This window comes from Callionymus lyra, chromosome 5 (assembly GCF_982586985.1).
Source record: "Callionymus lyra chromosome 5, fCalLyr1.hap1.1, whole genome shotgun sequence".
Lineage (NCBI taxonomy): Eukaryota > Metazoa > Chordata > Actinopteri > Syngnathiformes > Callionymidae > Callionymus > Callionymus lyra.
In genome coordinates, this window is record NC_141822.1 from 12,051,201 (window position 1) to 12,067,023 (window position 15,823).

Here is a 15,823-nt window from a genome sequence, read left to right on the forward strand (position 1 = left end):
AAGTAACTTGAAGTGCTAACTGCTACTGTTAGCATGACTACAATTCCTACCTTTGTTAGCTGCCGTTTTATCATGACAACAACTTTAGCTTCTGTTAGCTTTTTTCAGCTACTGTTAGCATGACTTCAATCACTGCTGTTTTATCATGACAACAACTGTAGCTTCTGTTAGCATTACTGCAGTTACTGTTGGCATGACTTCGGCTTCTGCTGTTTTAGCATGACAACGACTGTTGCTTCTGCTAGCATTACTGCAGCTACTATAAGCATTCCATCAACTCCTGCTACTGCTAGCATGACTTCAGCCACTGCTGTTTTAGCATGACAAAAACTGTAGCTTCTGTTAGCTTTATTGCAGCTACTGTTAGCATGACTTCAATCAATGCTGTTTTATCATGACAACAACTGTTGCTTCTGCTAGCAGATACTGTTAGCATTACTTGAACCACTGCTGTTTTAGCATGACAACAACTGTAGCTTCTGTTAGCATTACTGCAGCTACTGTTAGCATGACTTCGGCTTCTGCTGTTTTAGCATGACAACAACTGTTGCTTCTGCTAGCATCAGTGCAGCTACTGTTAGCATGACTTGAACCACTGCTGTTTTAGCATGACAACAACTGTAGCGTATGTTAGCATTAATGCAGCTACTGTTAGCATGACTTCAACCACTGCTGTTTTAGCATGATAAAAACCCACTTCTGCAGATACTGTTAGCATGGCATCAACTGCTGCTCCTGTTAGCATGTCTACAACATTTGCTACCGTTAGAATGACTAAAATGGTTTGTACTGTTAGCTTTTCAACAACCGTTGTTACGGTTAGCATGATAAAAACTGCTGCTACTGTTAGCATTACTTCAGCCTCTGCTGTTTTAGCACAACAAAAACCGTTGTTTCTGCTAGCATTACTGCAGCTACTGTTAGCATGAATACATTTTTTAAAACTTATTTTAGCATGGTATCAACTACTGACTACAACAGTTTGTTCTGTTAGCATGCCAACATCTTTTGATACGGTTAGCATATAACAACTTCTGCCACCGTTAGCATTACTGAAACCACTGCTATTGCTAGCATAGTTGCAGCTATTGTTAGAATTACTTCAGCTGTTATTACATTACCTGACTATAGCCACTGCTAATGTTAAACATGTGTACAAATGCAGCTACAAGAAGCATTTATTAAAAGGCTGTTATTGCTAGCATTGCTACAAATGCTGTTACTTTTTGCATAACTTCAACTGCTGCTGTTTATAGTCAAAGGAACTATCATCTCTATGCTGGAACCATAATGATTTCCCTTCTGCTCTCAGATGTAAAACTAATAATAGAACATTCTTAGCGTCTGATCCACAGATCTGAGGTACGATCAACTCTGGTTGAACTCTGCAGACAACTTAAGTTTTGGCGGGAAAAAAGGATCTGTGGTCGGTCGTCATGATGTCGTCGGTGTAAATTTCTTAATCGTCGGAGGAGCGTCGATAATTAAGGCGTTCAAGTGTCTCGAGCGGGCGAGCGTCGACAGGAAGCTCCGCCCCATGACGGATGAGCTGTCACTCAACAGTTAATCAAAGTCAGACGATGATGTCACGCTTGTGTGGGCGGCGGCCTCCTCTCTGTGATAGACTCATTCATTTCTTGCGGATCATTAAACTTTGAGCGGCTCGACTTTGTAGCCGAACGATCGCATGATTGACACTCGGCGTCACATGACTCGCCTGCACACGGACGACAAAACTCATTAAAGGAGCGAAGACGAGAGAGAAAAAAAGACGACGTGTTGTTTATCAAAATTGTTGAAAAATGTGGAATGCAGAGATGATGATGATGATTGTGAACCGACAACCCGTGAACGCGCCGTTGACATCTAGTGGAGGAACAGTTACTCAGGAACTCTCCAGGAGGAACCTGACGCGACGACACCTGGCGGAGAAACTGTGAAAGCTATTTTCGACTCAAGCTAACTTGTGTTTTGCTAATGATGCTAATCGTTCTTTATCGCTTACTTGAGCACCTCATACGATCCCAACATCCTGAGCCTGACATCTTAACTCCAGCGAGACCAATATATAAAACAGGAGTCATTTTAAAAATGATTAAGAATATATATTTTGTGGTGGCTATCGTAGCTTAGCTCTATGAGCTTGTAGTGCAAATTAGCATGCTAGCCAAAGCTAGCAACGTTACCTCAAGTAAATAAATAATAGTAATATGCATTTGTAGACATAACAACGTACAATAATGATCAATTAACTATACTTCATATTTTATTTTTTATAAATGGAAAAAAATGGAAAAGAAGAGAACATTTTTTGAAATGACACCCTAATAACATACAGTATATATATATTTAATTCTTAAAGAAAATAAATGGAATTAAAAAGATAATCAAGTTAAAAAACACATGAAGAAAAGAAATCACATAAAAAAAAAAGTTTTTTTCATAAAGAAAATGGATTAATGGTTAATTGATAGTTTGCTAATTAATTAACTGGGATATTTTTGTTCAGCTATAATGTTTAATTTAAAACAGTCAAACTAAATAGTTTTCTAAAATAAGAAACATATATTTTATATTTGACGAGAACACAAAAAAAAGAAGGAATTAAAACAAATATTTTAGTACGGAGGAGCTTTTCGAAAAGTCCTTCATTTGTAGACCAGGGTTGTCGGTGCAAGTCTGTTTTCCAATAAACAAGCAGCAGCGTTGTTTGTTTTCCTCGTTGACCTTGTTGTCCGTCGCTCAGCTGATCGGCTTGTTTGTTTTATTGACTGCCTCCCCCTCCTCGCTCCTCACCTGTCACACTAAATGGGTTTTCATTTTTTATTGGCAGCGGCTGACGGACGGATTTACACGCTCGCGCACTATCATCAGACGTGTTTTACTGGAGCTCGTCAAGACGGGGGATAAAAACAAAGATGGAGGCTGAACTCAGCAGACGGAGGGAGGAGAGAGAGAGAGGGAGAGGATGATAGAGGGAGGGGAAGACAAGATTAAGGAGAGAATAGGAGAGAAGGCGAGAAGGCGAACAAAAGTAGGGGAACAAAATGAAATTGGTGAAAAAGAAAAAAGGAAAATAAAATGGAGACATCCTGAAGAGAGGAGAGAAGAGGAGGAAGTACAGAAAGAAGGATGACAAGTGGTAGAGCTGAAGATAAGTAAAAAAAGGAAGTGAAGATGTTTGTTTTTTGATCTTTTAGCGACATGAAGAACATGGATCGATCCTGCCCAAGAGCAAACCTCATTTGCACTTGTGCTGCGTGGTCAGTGGGTCAGGTGGTCAGCGAGGTCACATGATCAGCTGGTCGACCACATACGTGTTGAATCATGGCCATGAAGGAAGTGCGACACAATGAGCTCCTGAACTTGAGAACCCGGGGTGGATCGATTATGGAGATGCCGTGCCGCTGACCTCCAGCGCGTGACCTCCACCATGTGACCTCCACCATGTGACCTCCACCATGTGACCCTCGTGTATCGACGACGGGGAAATACTTTGGCAGTTAAATCAGACTTTGATCGGATCAGTTTAAAAGGTTTCCTCCTGAGTGGAATTAACTGGACCAAGTGGGGTGAACACCCGAGGATGAGGTGACCTCTGACCTCTGAACTCAAGGGGGTCGTCTGGTCAGTGGGGACGCACGAGACCCCCACGCACTTAAGGGTGGTCCACAGGCGAGGTTGGGCGAGGATCAATAAGTTGTGCGAGGTCGTAAGTAGCCATAAGAAGTGTTTTTGGATATTAGCAGCAGCGGGTTCACGATCCTGGCGCCGACCCGCACTCACGCCGCGGCCTCACGTTATCTGGACACATCCGTCGATACTCAAGTTCTGTGAAGCCGTTAATGGCCGACAGCGCCGACGTCAGTGACTGTTGAACCTCAAGTTTTCCTTGATTTCTTCCCTTGCTCCATTTTCCCCTTTCTTCCTTTCCTCCTTTGTTGTCCTCCTTTCTTTCCTTCTCTCTGCCTATTTTCTTGCTTATTTCTCCCTTAGCGTTCTTCCTGCCTCCACCCTTGCTTCTTTCCTTGCATCCTTCCTTTTCTTCTCTTTCTCTCTTTTGCCATTGTCCCTATCATCATATCCTATTACCTTGCCTTTTCCCTTGCTTTCCCCCTTTTTTGTCACTTCTCTTTCTCTACTCTCCTTCCCTTCGTTCCTTCCTCCATTCCATTTTGATTTCCATCCTTCATCTCTTTGTTTTCCTCCTTTATTTCATTCATTCTCTCTCTTTTTCCTTTCATTCCTTCTCTCTTGCCTCTTACCTTGCTTATCTTTCTTTCCTACCTTCTTGGCTAATTTCTTTAATTCCTTCACCCTTAGCTTTATTCCTTTCCTTCTTTGTTTCCTCCTTCCTCTCTCCTTGCTCCACCACTTTGTTTTTCACCTTTCTTTTTTCCAACTACCCTTGCTTCCTTCATTCTTACATTGCTTTCTTGCTTTTCATCCTTTATTTCTTAATTTTGCTCCTTTCTTGCTCTCATTCATTCTCTTTTCTCTTTCCTTTTTTCTTTGAACCCCATTTATTTTCCTTTTTCTTTTCTTTAATTCTTTCCCTCTTTCCTTGCTTCCATCTTTTGTATTCCTCCTTCCCTATCTTTCATTCACTCCTCCACACTTTCCTTGCTTACTTCCTTCTTACCTTACTGCCTTTTATTTTTCCTTTCTTCTATCCTTTGTTTTCCTCCTTCCTTTATTTCTTTTTCCCTTTCCTTCCTTCCTCTTTTTCTTGCTTCCCTCTCTTCACTCTTTCCTTCCTTTATTCTTCCCTTCTGCTTGGCTCCATGAATCAGCGTGTTTCGAGTGTAATTATTGTCATGGTGACACCAGTGATTGTTCAAAGTAATATGAGTGACATCATTATAATAATAATAATAATAATAATAATAATAAGTCACAATGTGGAGTCTGTCAGATGCCACTGACAGCTGAGATTGACAGGTGTGGAGGCGGGTCCTTCTAATGAGTGACAGCCTCAGGTCGCTGTCAGAGAGAAGAGACGCGAAGCGCTAGTCACATCCAGTCGTCATGACAACCACGTCATTGACCGATACACGGGTCAGTCCGCTACCGGAAATTGTGTAGTTTGAGTCCCACTTGTGATTCAAGCAACAAACAACTGTTGTTGTTACATCACACACATCTGACTCCGCCTCCTCCTCCCCCCGTGACTCCGCCCCCTCTGCATGAGTCAATCTGCGGCGCTGTGAGGGTCGATGAGGGAACATGATTGTATAATGATTTCTCAGCTCCACCCGGTCAGTGACTGATTCACCTGGGCCACACATGAGGGGGGGGGTCCTCGTCGCCAAGGTTACGGGAGGATAAAAGTCAGAAACGAAACATCGGAGCTGAGCAAACGTGTCTGACCCCGCGGGTCTGCTCACAGGTCAGAGGTCAGCAGACACGTGGAGGTTTTTAATCCCGGAGATTATTGATCACTTCTAATGACGACTAATGACTTCACCGATGAACACATGAAGTGTTGCTCTCGCATGAGTGAAGGGCAGTTAGACTCTGACGGGAAAACAGGACAAGAATCATAAGGAAACTAAAGAAGTGGTCTGGTGGTCCTGATTCAGGAGGGAGACGTTGAAGGTGGGATGCACATGAAGGGAGGATCTTCAGTCTGACAGGTGATTTATTGATGGACCCTGGAGACGGAGAGCAAGTCTCTCCAAGGATAAGAAGGTCCCTAGAGGACAGACAAACCTTTTTATGTTTTAATCTGTTAAATATTTGATCTTTTGTGACTATGTATGGTTGAAGTTAGTAGAGGTAGTTGTGTGTAATATCAGTGTCATCTCAATATGAAATGGTTGAATCTAACATTACAAATGTTTTATGAGTTAAAAAAAAACGTTTTTTGTTTGTTTTAAAAATTGTATTCAATACTTTCTTTTCTATTTAAAGGTTGAATTTTTTAAATTTTATTATTTGAATTTTTAAAATGTTATATTTATCAAAAGGTTTTTTACACATGGAGTTACTTTTTTTTTTTACAGTTTTATTTATAATTTTTAATATTTTAATTCCAATTATTCAAACATTTTTTATTAATTCAACATTTTTTAATGGGTATATAAAAATGTTGGTATAATAGTGCCACAAGATAATACTGAATTTAAAAGGCTACAAATAAAAAAAATATTGAATTTAGATTTTTCATAATTTTAATTAGAATATCAAACTCTATGTGTAAAAAATAAATGAATTCCTAAAAATATTAGATATTGATAAATTGTTAAAAAACAAATCAACCTTCAACAACAAATAATTTGGATTTCCATTATTTAAAAAAAATAAATCATTGCAATGCTTTAAAAAAAACAAACATCAGACAACATTTCAATAAAGAATTAAAATATTAAACATTTGAAATGTTAAATGAAATATGTAACATTATGATGGCACTGACATACTTCCATATATTGTAGTTGTGCCAACAGTATCAGTAATGTACTCTTGTATGACAAAAGGTAGAAGCCTAGCGTAAGAGAAAAAGTGACATGGTAGTAAAAGTACCAGCTAGTGTACGTATTGCAGTATTGTCATGGTTGTGGTAGTAGTTGGGCTAGTAGTGGTAGTAAAAGTAGCAGCTAGTGTAGGTACAGCAGTACTTTCATGACTGTAGTAGTAGTTGGACTAGAAGTGGTAGTAAAAGTAGCAGCTAGTGTAGGTACAGCAGTACTTTCATGACTGTAGTAGTAGTAGGGCTAGTAGTGGTAGTAAAAGTAGCAGCTGGTGTAGGTACAGCAGTACTTTCATGACTGTAGTAGTAGTTGGACTAGTAGTGGTAGTAAAAGTAGCAGCTAGTGTAGGTACAGCAGTACTTTCATGACTGTAGTAGTAGTTGGACTAGTAGTGGTAGCAAAAGTAGCAGCTAGTGTAGGTACTGTATTGACTATAGTTGTAGAGGGAACAAGTTAAGTAGTCCTCATTTATTTTATGTTATTTTGTTACGTTCAGTTTGTTCAAATAAGTCATGAAAAGTACTACTTAAAAAGAAAAGTACAAATATTGTTTCATGATATCATCTTTGCTGTGGATCCGGACTCGGGTGGTTACCGTGGCAACTACTGGGGGTGCTGATTAATCATCTGTTAGTGTAATTAAAGAGTCCATCCAGCAGGGGGCGTGACCTCAGGACAATGCTATGCTGCAAAGGTTAATTGATCGAATGAAGTTTCCATGGTAACGCAGTTATGGACAGCACATGGTTATCATCACAACACTTTCCTGACATTGTCTTATCTTTCTCGCTTTTCATATAAAGGTTTTAATAAAATCTATAAAATCTATTTATTATCATCACATCAACTGCCATTTCATGCATTTGATCTATTTAAATATTACATTGTCGTCATAGTGTTAGTACTAGCAATACTAGTAGTAGTAGTAGTATCAGTAGTCGTATTGGAAGTTTTAATAAAATACAAGTAACAGCAGAAGTATTAGTAAAAATATCAGTAACAATAGGAGTACAACTGAAAGTAGTAGTTGTAGTACTAGCAATAGTAGTAGTGGTAGTAACAGTAGTCGTACTGGAAGTATTCATAAAAATACAAGTAACAGTATAAGTATTGGTAAAAATATCAGTAACAATACGAGTACCTGTGATAGCAGTAGCAGTAGCAGTAGTAGTAGTAGTAGTATTAGTATTAGCAGCAGTTGTAGTAGAAGAAATATAAGTAAGAAAACTAGTAAAAATAGTAGTAGTAATAACATTAGTAGTAGAAGTATTAGTAACACTAGTAGTACTAGTAGTACTGTTAGAAATGACCGTAACAATGCCAGTAAAAGTAGTAGAAGAAGGTGTAGTGGTAGTAGTATACTGTAGTCTTTTTAGTAGTTATAGTAGTTGTAATTGAAGGAGTAGTAGGAAAAGTAGTCATTTTAGGAGTAATAACAGTAGAAGAAGTAATTCTAGTAGTAGTTTTAGTATAGGTAGTAGTAATAGAAAATGTTTAAGTAACAATGCAAGTAACATTAGAATTAGTTGTCATAGTCATAGTCATATCAGTAGCCGTGTTAGTACTAGTAGTAATAATAGAAGAAGCAGTAGTTGTTATAGTTGTAGTATTAACAGTAGAGATTGTAATTGTAGTAGTAGTAGTAGTATTGTAAGTAATAATAGTAGAAGTATCAGTTGTAATATTAGGAGTTATAAACATAGTAGTGGTAGTAATAACAGCAGTAGTAGTTGTAGTAAAATAATTAATAAACTATACTAGTGCTCCAGGGATCATACAACACACTGACTCGGTCGGCCATATTTTTAAGTGTGATAAATAGAAGAGTGACGGGCGACAGTGTGACAAGGTTAAAACTAGCAGCATTTATTAGCCGTTCTTATCACGATACTACTTCACAGTGTGTATTGCTACTGCTTCACAGTGTGTACTGCTACTACTTGTGTCACAAAGCTTGTTGCCACATGAGACAAAGTCAAGGCCCGTGGACCAAATCCATCCCGCCAAATCATTGTGTTGCGGCCCGTCTGATGGTCAGCTCGAATCAAAGTGAACTAATGTTCATGTTGCCATGGTGACGTATAAAGGTGTTTCATAATGAGAGCTCATATAAGTGTTAAAGTGATGATGAAGGAAGTTGACGAGTCAAACACAGAGAATATTCAAATATATCCAAGAATACAGAAACTATGAACTAAAATAAACATTTTATTTCACGATGCACTTGTTGCTCTCAAACCTTCTCCAGACAAACTGAAGGACTCGTTTATTCTTCCTTCACTTGGACTTTCTCTCCTCGGCGTGTCTCGTGCGACTAAAACTCCTCCAGCGTTCACACTGATCTACTCCTGCTCTACTCCTGCTCGCTCCTCCACTTGTGTTTGCGATGCTAATGCAGGGGGCTGTGGGGGGGTCTGTGGGGGGGTCTGTGGGGGGGTCTGTGGGGGGGTCTGTGGGGGGGCTCGGGATCAGGGACGTGCTCCTCCTCGTTAGACCTACTGGTCTTTAATTAAAATGAGCCAGTAATTGGTGTCTCTGATCAGATTAGACGGAATAAAATCCGGCCGCTCCGCCCCGCTAACAGGATTAGCCGCGAGCAGCCGCGCGGGCGAGTGAATGCAAATACGATCAGGACGACTCCTGATGGAGGAAAAATAAAGGAGTTGTTGGGAATGTAAATGACCTCGACTCGCTTTTATGCTAATAAAAACATTTCAATGTATTCTTGTCTCGTTACAGTCGAGCTAAAAGCTCCTAAATCCTCCCATTTACCAAATTAAACTAATTTGGAGCGCTTCCTGGAGGCACATCTGCAGGCTGACGCGCACCCATTGATCCTGGAATACTGATGCCCGTCAGGGAGGCCGGGGCCGCCATTATCATTCTAATTTCACTGCTTCTCTTCCTCCTGATCTCATTTGCAACGATGCTCGCCAGCGCACTTTCCTCAGAATCTCAACAAGCGCATTAAAGATGCAATTTACATTAATGAAGTGCTCATTTAATTAAGGAGCTGTGGGCGGGGCCAACCTTAGCAGGGGGCGGGGTCAGCGGGAGGAGGAGGAGGTGCAGGTTTGTTGACCAAAGAAGAGGCCAAAACACAAGTACAAACTAGTAAACACAAGTACAAACTAGTAAACACAAGTACAAACTAGTAAACACAAGTACAAACTAGTAAACACAAGTACAAACTAGTAAACACTAGTACAAACTAGTAAACACTAGTACAAACTAGTAAACACAAGTACAAACTAGTAAACACTAGTACAAACTAGTAAACACTAGTACAAACTAGTAAACACAAGTACAAACTAGTAAACACAAGTACAAACTAGTAAACACAAGAAAACAGAAAAGACTAAACGGTAAAAGAAAGGACAAAGAAAAGTGTTTATCAAAATATACTTTGAGAAAATACTAAATATTCCCAACAAACTACAAACACAAACCTGTAGCAAAAAAAAACACAACTAATGAAGGAGTGAACTACAATAACTTAGGGAGTATAAATAAAACACAGAAAACATAGTGAAGCACACAACTTTATGAACTTAATTTCCACTAAAATTAAAGATGTGGAAAAACACAAACTCCAAGGCAGGGCTACAGAAAACATGAAGCAAATCACTTTAATCTTTCAGTAAAAACATAAGGTAACTTAAACCACGACGAATGTAAAATAAACAACTGAAAAATATAAAAAGTATATAAAAATATAGAAAAGTGGAAAAATATGGATTACACTAAACTAAAATAAGCAAAAAAAAACAGATTTAAAGACGACAAATGTCGAAAACATAAGCAACTAAGAAAAAAACAATCACCATTGGAGTGAACTACAATAACTTGGGGAGTAAAATAAACACAAATTAACAAAGCGTGAGACCCACGATTTCTATTCCAGAATAAAAATGTAAAGCCTAAAAACCCAAACCTAAAAAAATATGAAAAAGCTACACTCAACAAACCGGAAATAACACAAGGAAGCAAACAAACACATATATAGAAAAACACAAGTTAGAACACAAAATGTTAAAAACGAAACACACAGGTAACACAAATAGTAAAGAAGGAAACACAAACCACACAGAAAGAAACACAAATAAGCAGATAAACATAAGAGAAAAACACATGGATTCTTCAGCAAAAATGGAAATGAAGCGAAAAAGAAGATACAAAAAAATAAACACAAAAAAGAACGAAAACAAAAATGCAAAGATGGGAAAAATACAGAAATATACGCAGTGTGCTACACAATAACTAACAAACAAACACAGAATCAAAGGCAACTAAATAAGAAATGATAACATATAAAAAACAAACACAAAAATGAAGCAGAAATCTCAAACATGGATGAAGAAAACAACACAAAAAGTTAACACAAAAAAACGACTAAACTATCTAGAAACCACGAAAGCTGAAGAAATAAAAATCAAAGCACAGATGCAGAAAAACTTGAAGAACACAACATCAAATAAAATCTGTGAATAAAAAAAAAAGGACAAAAACACAAATAGTGTAAATCTGATGAGGTGAAACTATGTGGAGTTGTGTGTCTGTGTGTGTGCAGATGGGAAGGCGGGTGTCTGGGGGGGGGGGTGTCCAGGGCGACCGGTGGTCTCTGGGGTGAAGCCGCACATGTGGGCGGGGCCAGACTCCTCCTCCCGGTGAAAAGGCAGAGTTATAAATTCATCTGTTTGCTCTCCGCCGACCCCCTGACCCCGGCGCCACGGCGGCCTGGCTGGCCTGTCATGCATCAGCCTGTCACGGCGGCGAGCAGAAGAATGACGAGCAGATGCTCGATTGTCCCGCTCGTTTCTGCGTAATTAGGCCCGAAGAAAAGTCTCGCAGTCGCTTTAATCACGCTCGATGAACTTGAGGGTCCGTGCCCCCCCCCCACCCTCTCGTGGCCCCCCACTGAGCACCAGGAGTTTAACTGTGTGTAACTACGGACTGTGAAATTAGTTAACACACACACACACACACACACACACACACACACACACACACACACACACACACACACACACACACACACACACACACACACGGATGAAGTGAATCAATCTGTTAACACTCTCGACATGAAGTTTAGTCGCCTGATTTAATGGCCATTCAGATCTGCAGGGGGCGCCGCAGGGGGGGGGGGTACCGGAAGGGGGCGTGTCCCGGAGAAGACTCCGCCTCATCAAAGCCGCATTAGAGCAGCGACGATGTTTAATTGGATATTAATAATCCACCTGCAGCTCAGGAGCTCTAATCACAGGCAAATTAAAAACACATTCTCTCAATTAAACATCATCATCAGGAGCAGCCGAGCCGCGACGCCGCGCCGGTCGCAGCCGGAATAAAGAGTCGATTGAAATTGTTAGAAAATAATCATCAGGGAGAAACAGTTTATATATATTTTAATTATTATTATTTTTAATGAGACTCCACCTGGTGTTTTTTTTTTACATCAACATAAAATTTATCATTTTTAATTATAAACACAGAATTAATTAAAAAAGAAACTGCATTTTCGCGAGAAACAAGTGAAAATAAACAGTATAAAGAGATAAAAGAAATGAATGCAAAAAAAGAACCACCCAATCAGATGATCTTATGTTTAAATAAACATTATTTCATGAAACTCCAATAATAATACATTTGTTAATCTAGATTTTAACAAAGAAAAATGACAAAATGAAATTGTTTGTCCTTCTTTATTTTAATTTATCCTCTGATTTTCTTTTTTTTACTAAAATAATTGAGGATTCTTTCTATAACTTTGAAACCATTTCAATGTCAAGTGGTTTTAAAAAATACTAACTTTTATTGACATTTTCTATTCAACCTTTCATTCTGATTTCATTTTGTAAAAAAACAACCATCAGACAAAATACATTATTTATTCCTCGATTATAACTGTTATTTATTTTTAAATAAAAACACAAAAACATTGTTTTAAAGAAACAAAAAACAAAAAGTAATACAAAGATTTTAACATGAAAAATAAATGGGATAAAAGTAGCAGATTTCAATAATTCCTGAATGAAGATTAAATAAATAATAGATTCAAAGCAAAGATCTCCATTTGTAAGTGTTTAAGCTCATGAATTTTAAATGTGCAGCAGCAGGAGGGGTGTGTGTGTGTGTGTGTGTGTGTGTGTGTTGGGGGGGTTATTGACAGGCGGCGGGTGAATGGTCACTTTATTGCGTCAGGCTTCAGGGGTCTTTAGGGGGTCTTGTAAAACGGTTCTGCTGCTTAACAAAATCAGCTTTCAATTAAACACCAGCGGGGGACGGTGGGTGGGCCGCCCCCAGATACACCCCCCTCGCCCTACCACCACACCACCAATGTGATGGACAGCCCCCCCCACCCTCCCCAATGTTCCCACCAGCGCCGGGCCTGACCCTGCCGCTCCGGCCTGACAGCTTCATGGCAGCGATGCTAACTCATCACTTAGCGCTAAAGTTGTAAAGAGGCCGTAATTCCTGCGGCGCCGTTAAGTGGCGCGTAGAGCTGGCGACGGACGGGTCACATGACAGGACGTTGTCAGAGAAGGTTGCAATAAAGAAAACCTCCAGACTGAGGTGTCGTCTGATGACTCAGCAGCTTTTTTTTTTGATGAGTGTGAACTTGTGAACTGAAAACTCACTTCCTCGGACCTGGACTCGTCTCTGGACCTGGAAGTCTTGTTCTGGTTGACTTGTTGGTCAGATCAGAACATTCCGGACTCTTATGTCTACTTTTGAGAATTGTGTCTCCAGACTAGTTATTTTGTATGTTTGACTTGATTGTCTAGTGTCAGGACTTGATAACCTGTTTTCATGAATCATTATTTTTGTTTCAGGACTGTTTAGTTGAGCATTTGTGCTTGTTAGTTGCACATTATTTTTGTCTCAGGACTTTTCAGTGAAGTCCACAGACTTTTTAGTACAGTCTTAGAACCTAAGGACTTGTTTGTTGAGTCTCAGTACTTGTATGTCCAGTCCCAGGACTTTTTAGTCGAGACTCAGGACTTGTGAGTCCAGTCTCAGGATTTGTTTTTCCAGTCCCAGGACTTTTAAGTCGAGTATCAGGACTTTTTAGTCAAGTCTCATGACTTGTGAGTCCAGTTTCAGGATTTGTTTGTCCGGTCCCAGGACTTTTTAGTCGAGTCCTATGACTTTTTAGTCAAGTCTCATGACTTGTTAGTCCAGTTTCAGGATTTGTTTGTCCAGTCCCAGGACTTTTTAGTCGAGTTTTAGGACATTTAGTCAAGTCTCAGAACTTGTTAGTCCAGTTTCAGGATTTGTTTGTCCAGCTCCAGGACTTTTTAGTCGAGTCCCAGGACTTTTCAGTCGAGTTTTAGGACCTTTTAGTCGAGTCTCAGGACTTCTTAGTCCAGTTTCAGAATTTTTTTGTCCAGTTCCAGGAATTCCTAGTCGAGTCCCAGGACTTTTTAGTAGAGTCCCAGGACTTTTCAGTCGAGTTTTAGGACCTTTTAGTCGAGTCTCAGGACTTCTTAGTCCAGTTTCAGAATTTTTTTGTCCAGTTCCAGGAATTTTTAGTCCAGTTCCAGGACTTTTAAGTCAAATCTCGGGACTTGTTAGTTGTTGCTCATGATTTCCAAAGGTGACCCAGGAAGGATCCATCACCTCCTCTGACTCGGGACTCGTGGCACTTGTTAAAAGCGGGAGATGAATCCGCGTTTGAGTGACAGCAGTGGGGGCGGGACCAGCGGACAGATGGAGTTTGACAGGTGGTCTTATTCTTCAGGGGGCGTGTCAGACTCATCCGGATGTTTCCTCTCCCCCAGATCTAATCCTTCCTTCCTTTAATCCTGGATCACATGACCCGTCACAACCTCCTGACCGGACAAGAACATGTTTAATCTCACCTTTAGTGACATCATCACTTCATACCCAAGGTCTTTTTTTAATTTGAAAATCACTGTGTGGTTGTTGGAGGAAACTAGACCCAATTTTGAATATTCTCATCTACTCGCTGCTCTTTTAACGTATTTTTGAGATTTTAGGAACTTTTTTTACATTCTGTTGCATCAAGTTTACACTATTTTTTACTCAACTATTTATTATTTATTATTTTACACTAACATTATCTTTCTAATTATGATAACCCATCATGCCCTGCTTTCTAAAAATAATTATTTATAATACTTCTTTTTCCAACATAAATGAGCTTTTATTTTTTTAAAATTCTGCCAGTTCTCTTCTTGCTTGGATGTGGGTTCAGGTCCAGCCTCACATGTTCCTGAACATCTGATCTTCTGAGCGACCATTAGCATTAGCATTAGCATTCTGATGAGATTATCTGAAGGTTTTGAAGGACGTTCGCCCGAACACGACGAAGCGCCGTTGATGACGCCGTTCACTCTCCGAAGGTTTTATCCTGCACCGGTCACACGAGTCGGCCTCGTTTGTGTCGGTCAGGAATAAATTATGATTAAGTGAATTAGTTGGTGGTGCATGCTGGGCCGGAGGAGGCGGAGCTTAAGCTCTTCACGAGAGCTTTGTGATAATGAATCCGTGATTTGTTGGATTAAAAAAAGATACAAGGAGAGCTGAAGGTCGGTTCAACTGGAAGACTGTCCATCAACTAGCATCGCTTATAACTTTTTCCATCTTCTATTCTACACCATCATGCTAGCTAGCTAACTAGCACCATTAGCTTAGCATGACAGTTAGCATCGTACCGCTAGCGAGTTTAGAGCAGCAGCAAGTATAGAAAAATGTCAATAACAAGAGTTTAAGGAAACAAAAAAGCGGAAATAAAACAAAATATAAAAGAAAAAATATTGTAATAAAAACAAAACGACAGCGAAAAACTATACAGCCAAAACAAACCAAAAAACTCACAAAATGTGTAGTTTTTCCATACATTTAATGAAAAGATAAAATTGACAGAAATCTTGGAAAAAAGGTAAAAGAATGTTACAAAATAACATTTACGTTACAACATTTTTAGCTATTGTTAAGGTGATTAAAAAACATTTGTTAGAATCATAAAATCCCTTTTCTGTCTCTCTGACTTAATGAATAAAACTGGTGTGGAGGAAAACCTTTAAAAAAGTCTTATGTTTACCATTAACTTGGTTGTGTTTTTTCTGTAAATTAATATACTTATGATGGAGTTTTGCGTCATTTTATAAAAAATAAATACTAATAACTGAATTGTATAAAAATAAGAAATAACTTCATCACAATTTTTAAAGATCTAATTTTAAAAGCTACAGAGAAAAGACAAGAACTATAGCGTGTCATAGAAAAACATAAAAACATATTTCTTTCAAATCCAAAAATGTTATTAAAAAAAAGACTGTTTGTTACTGTATTGTATAATAATTAGAAAAAACGTTATAATA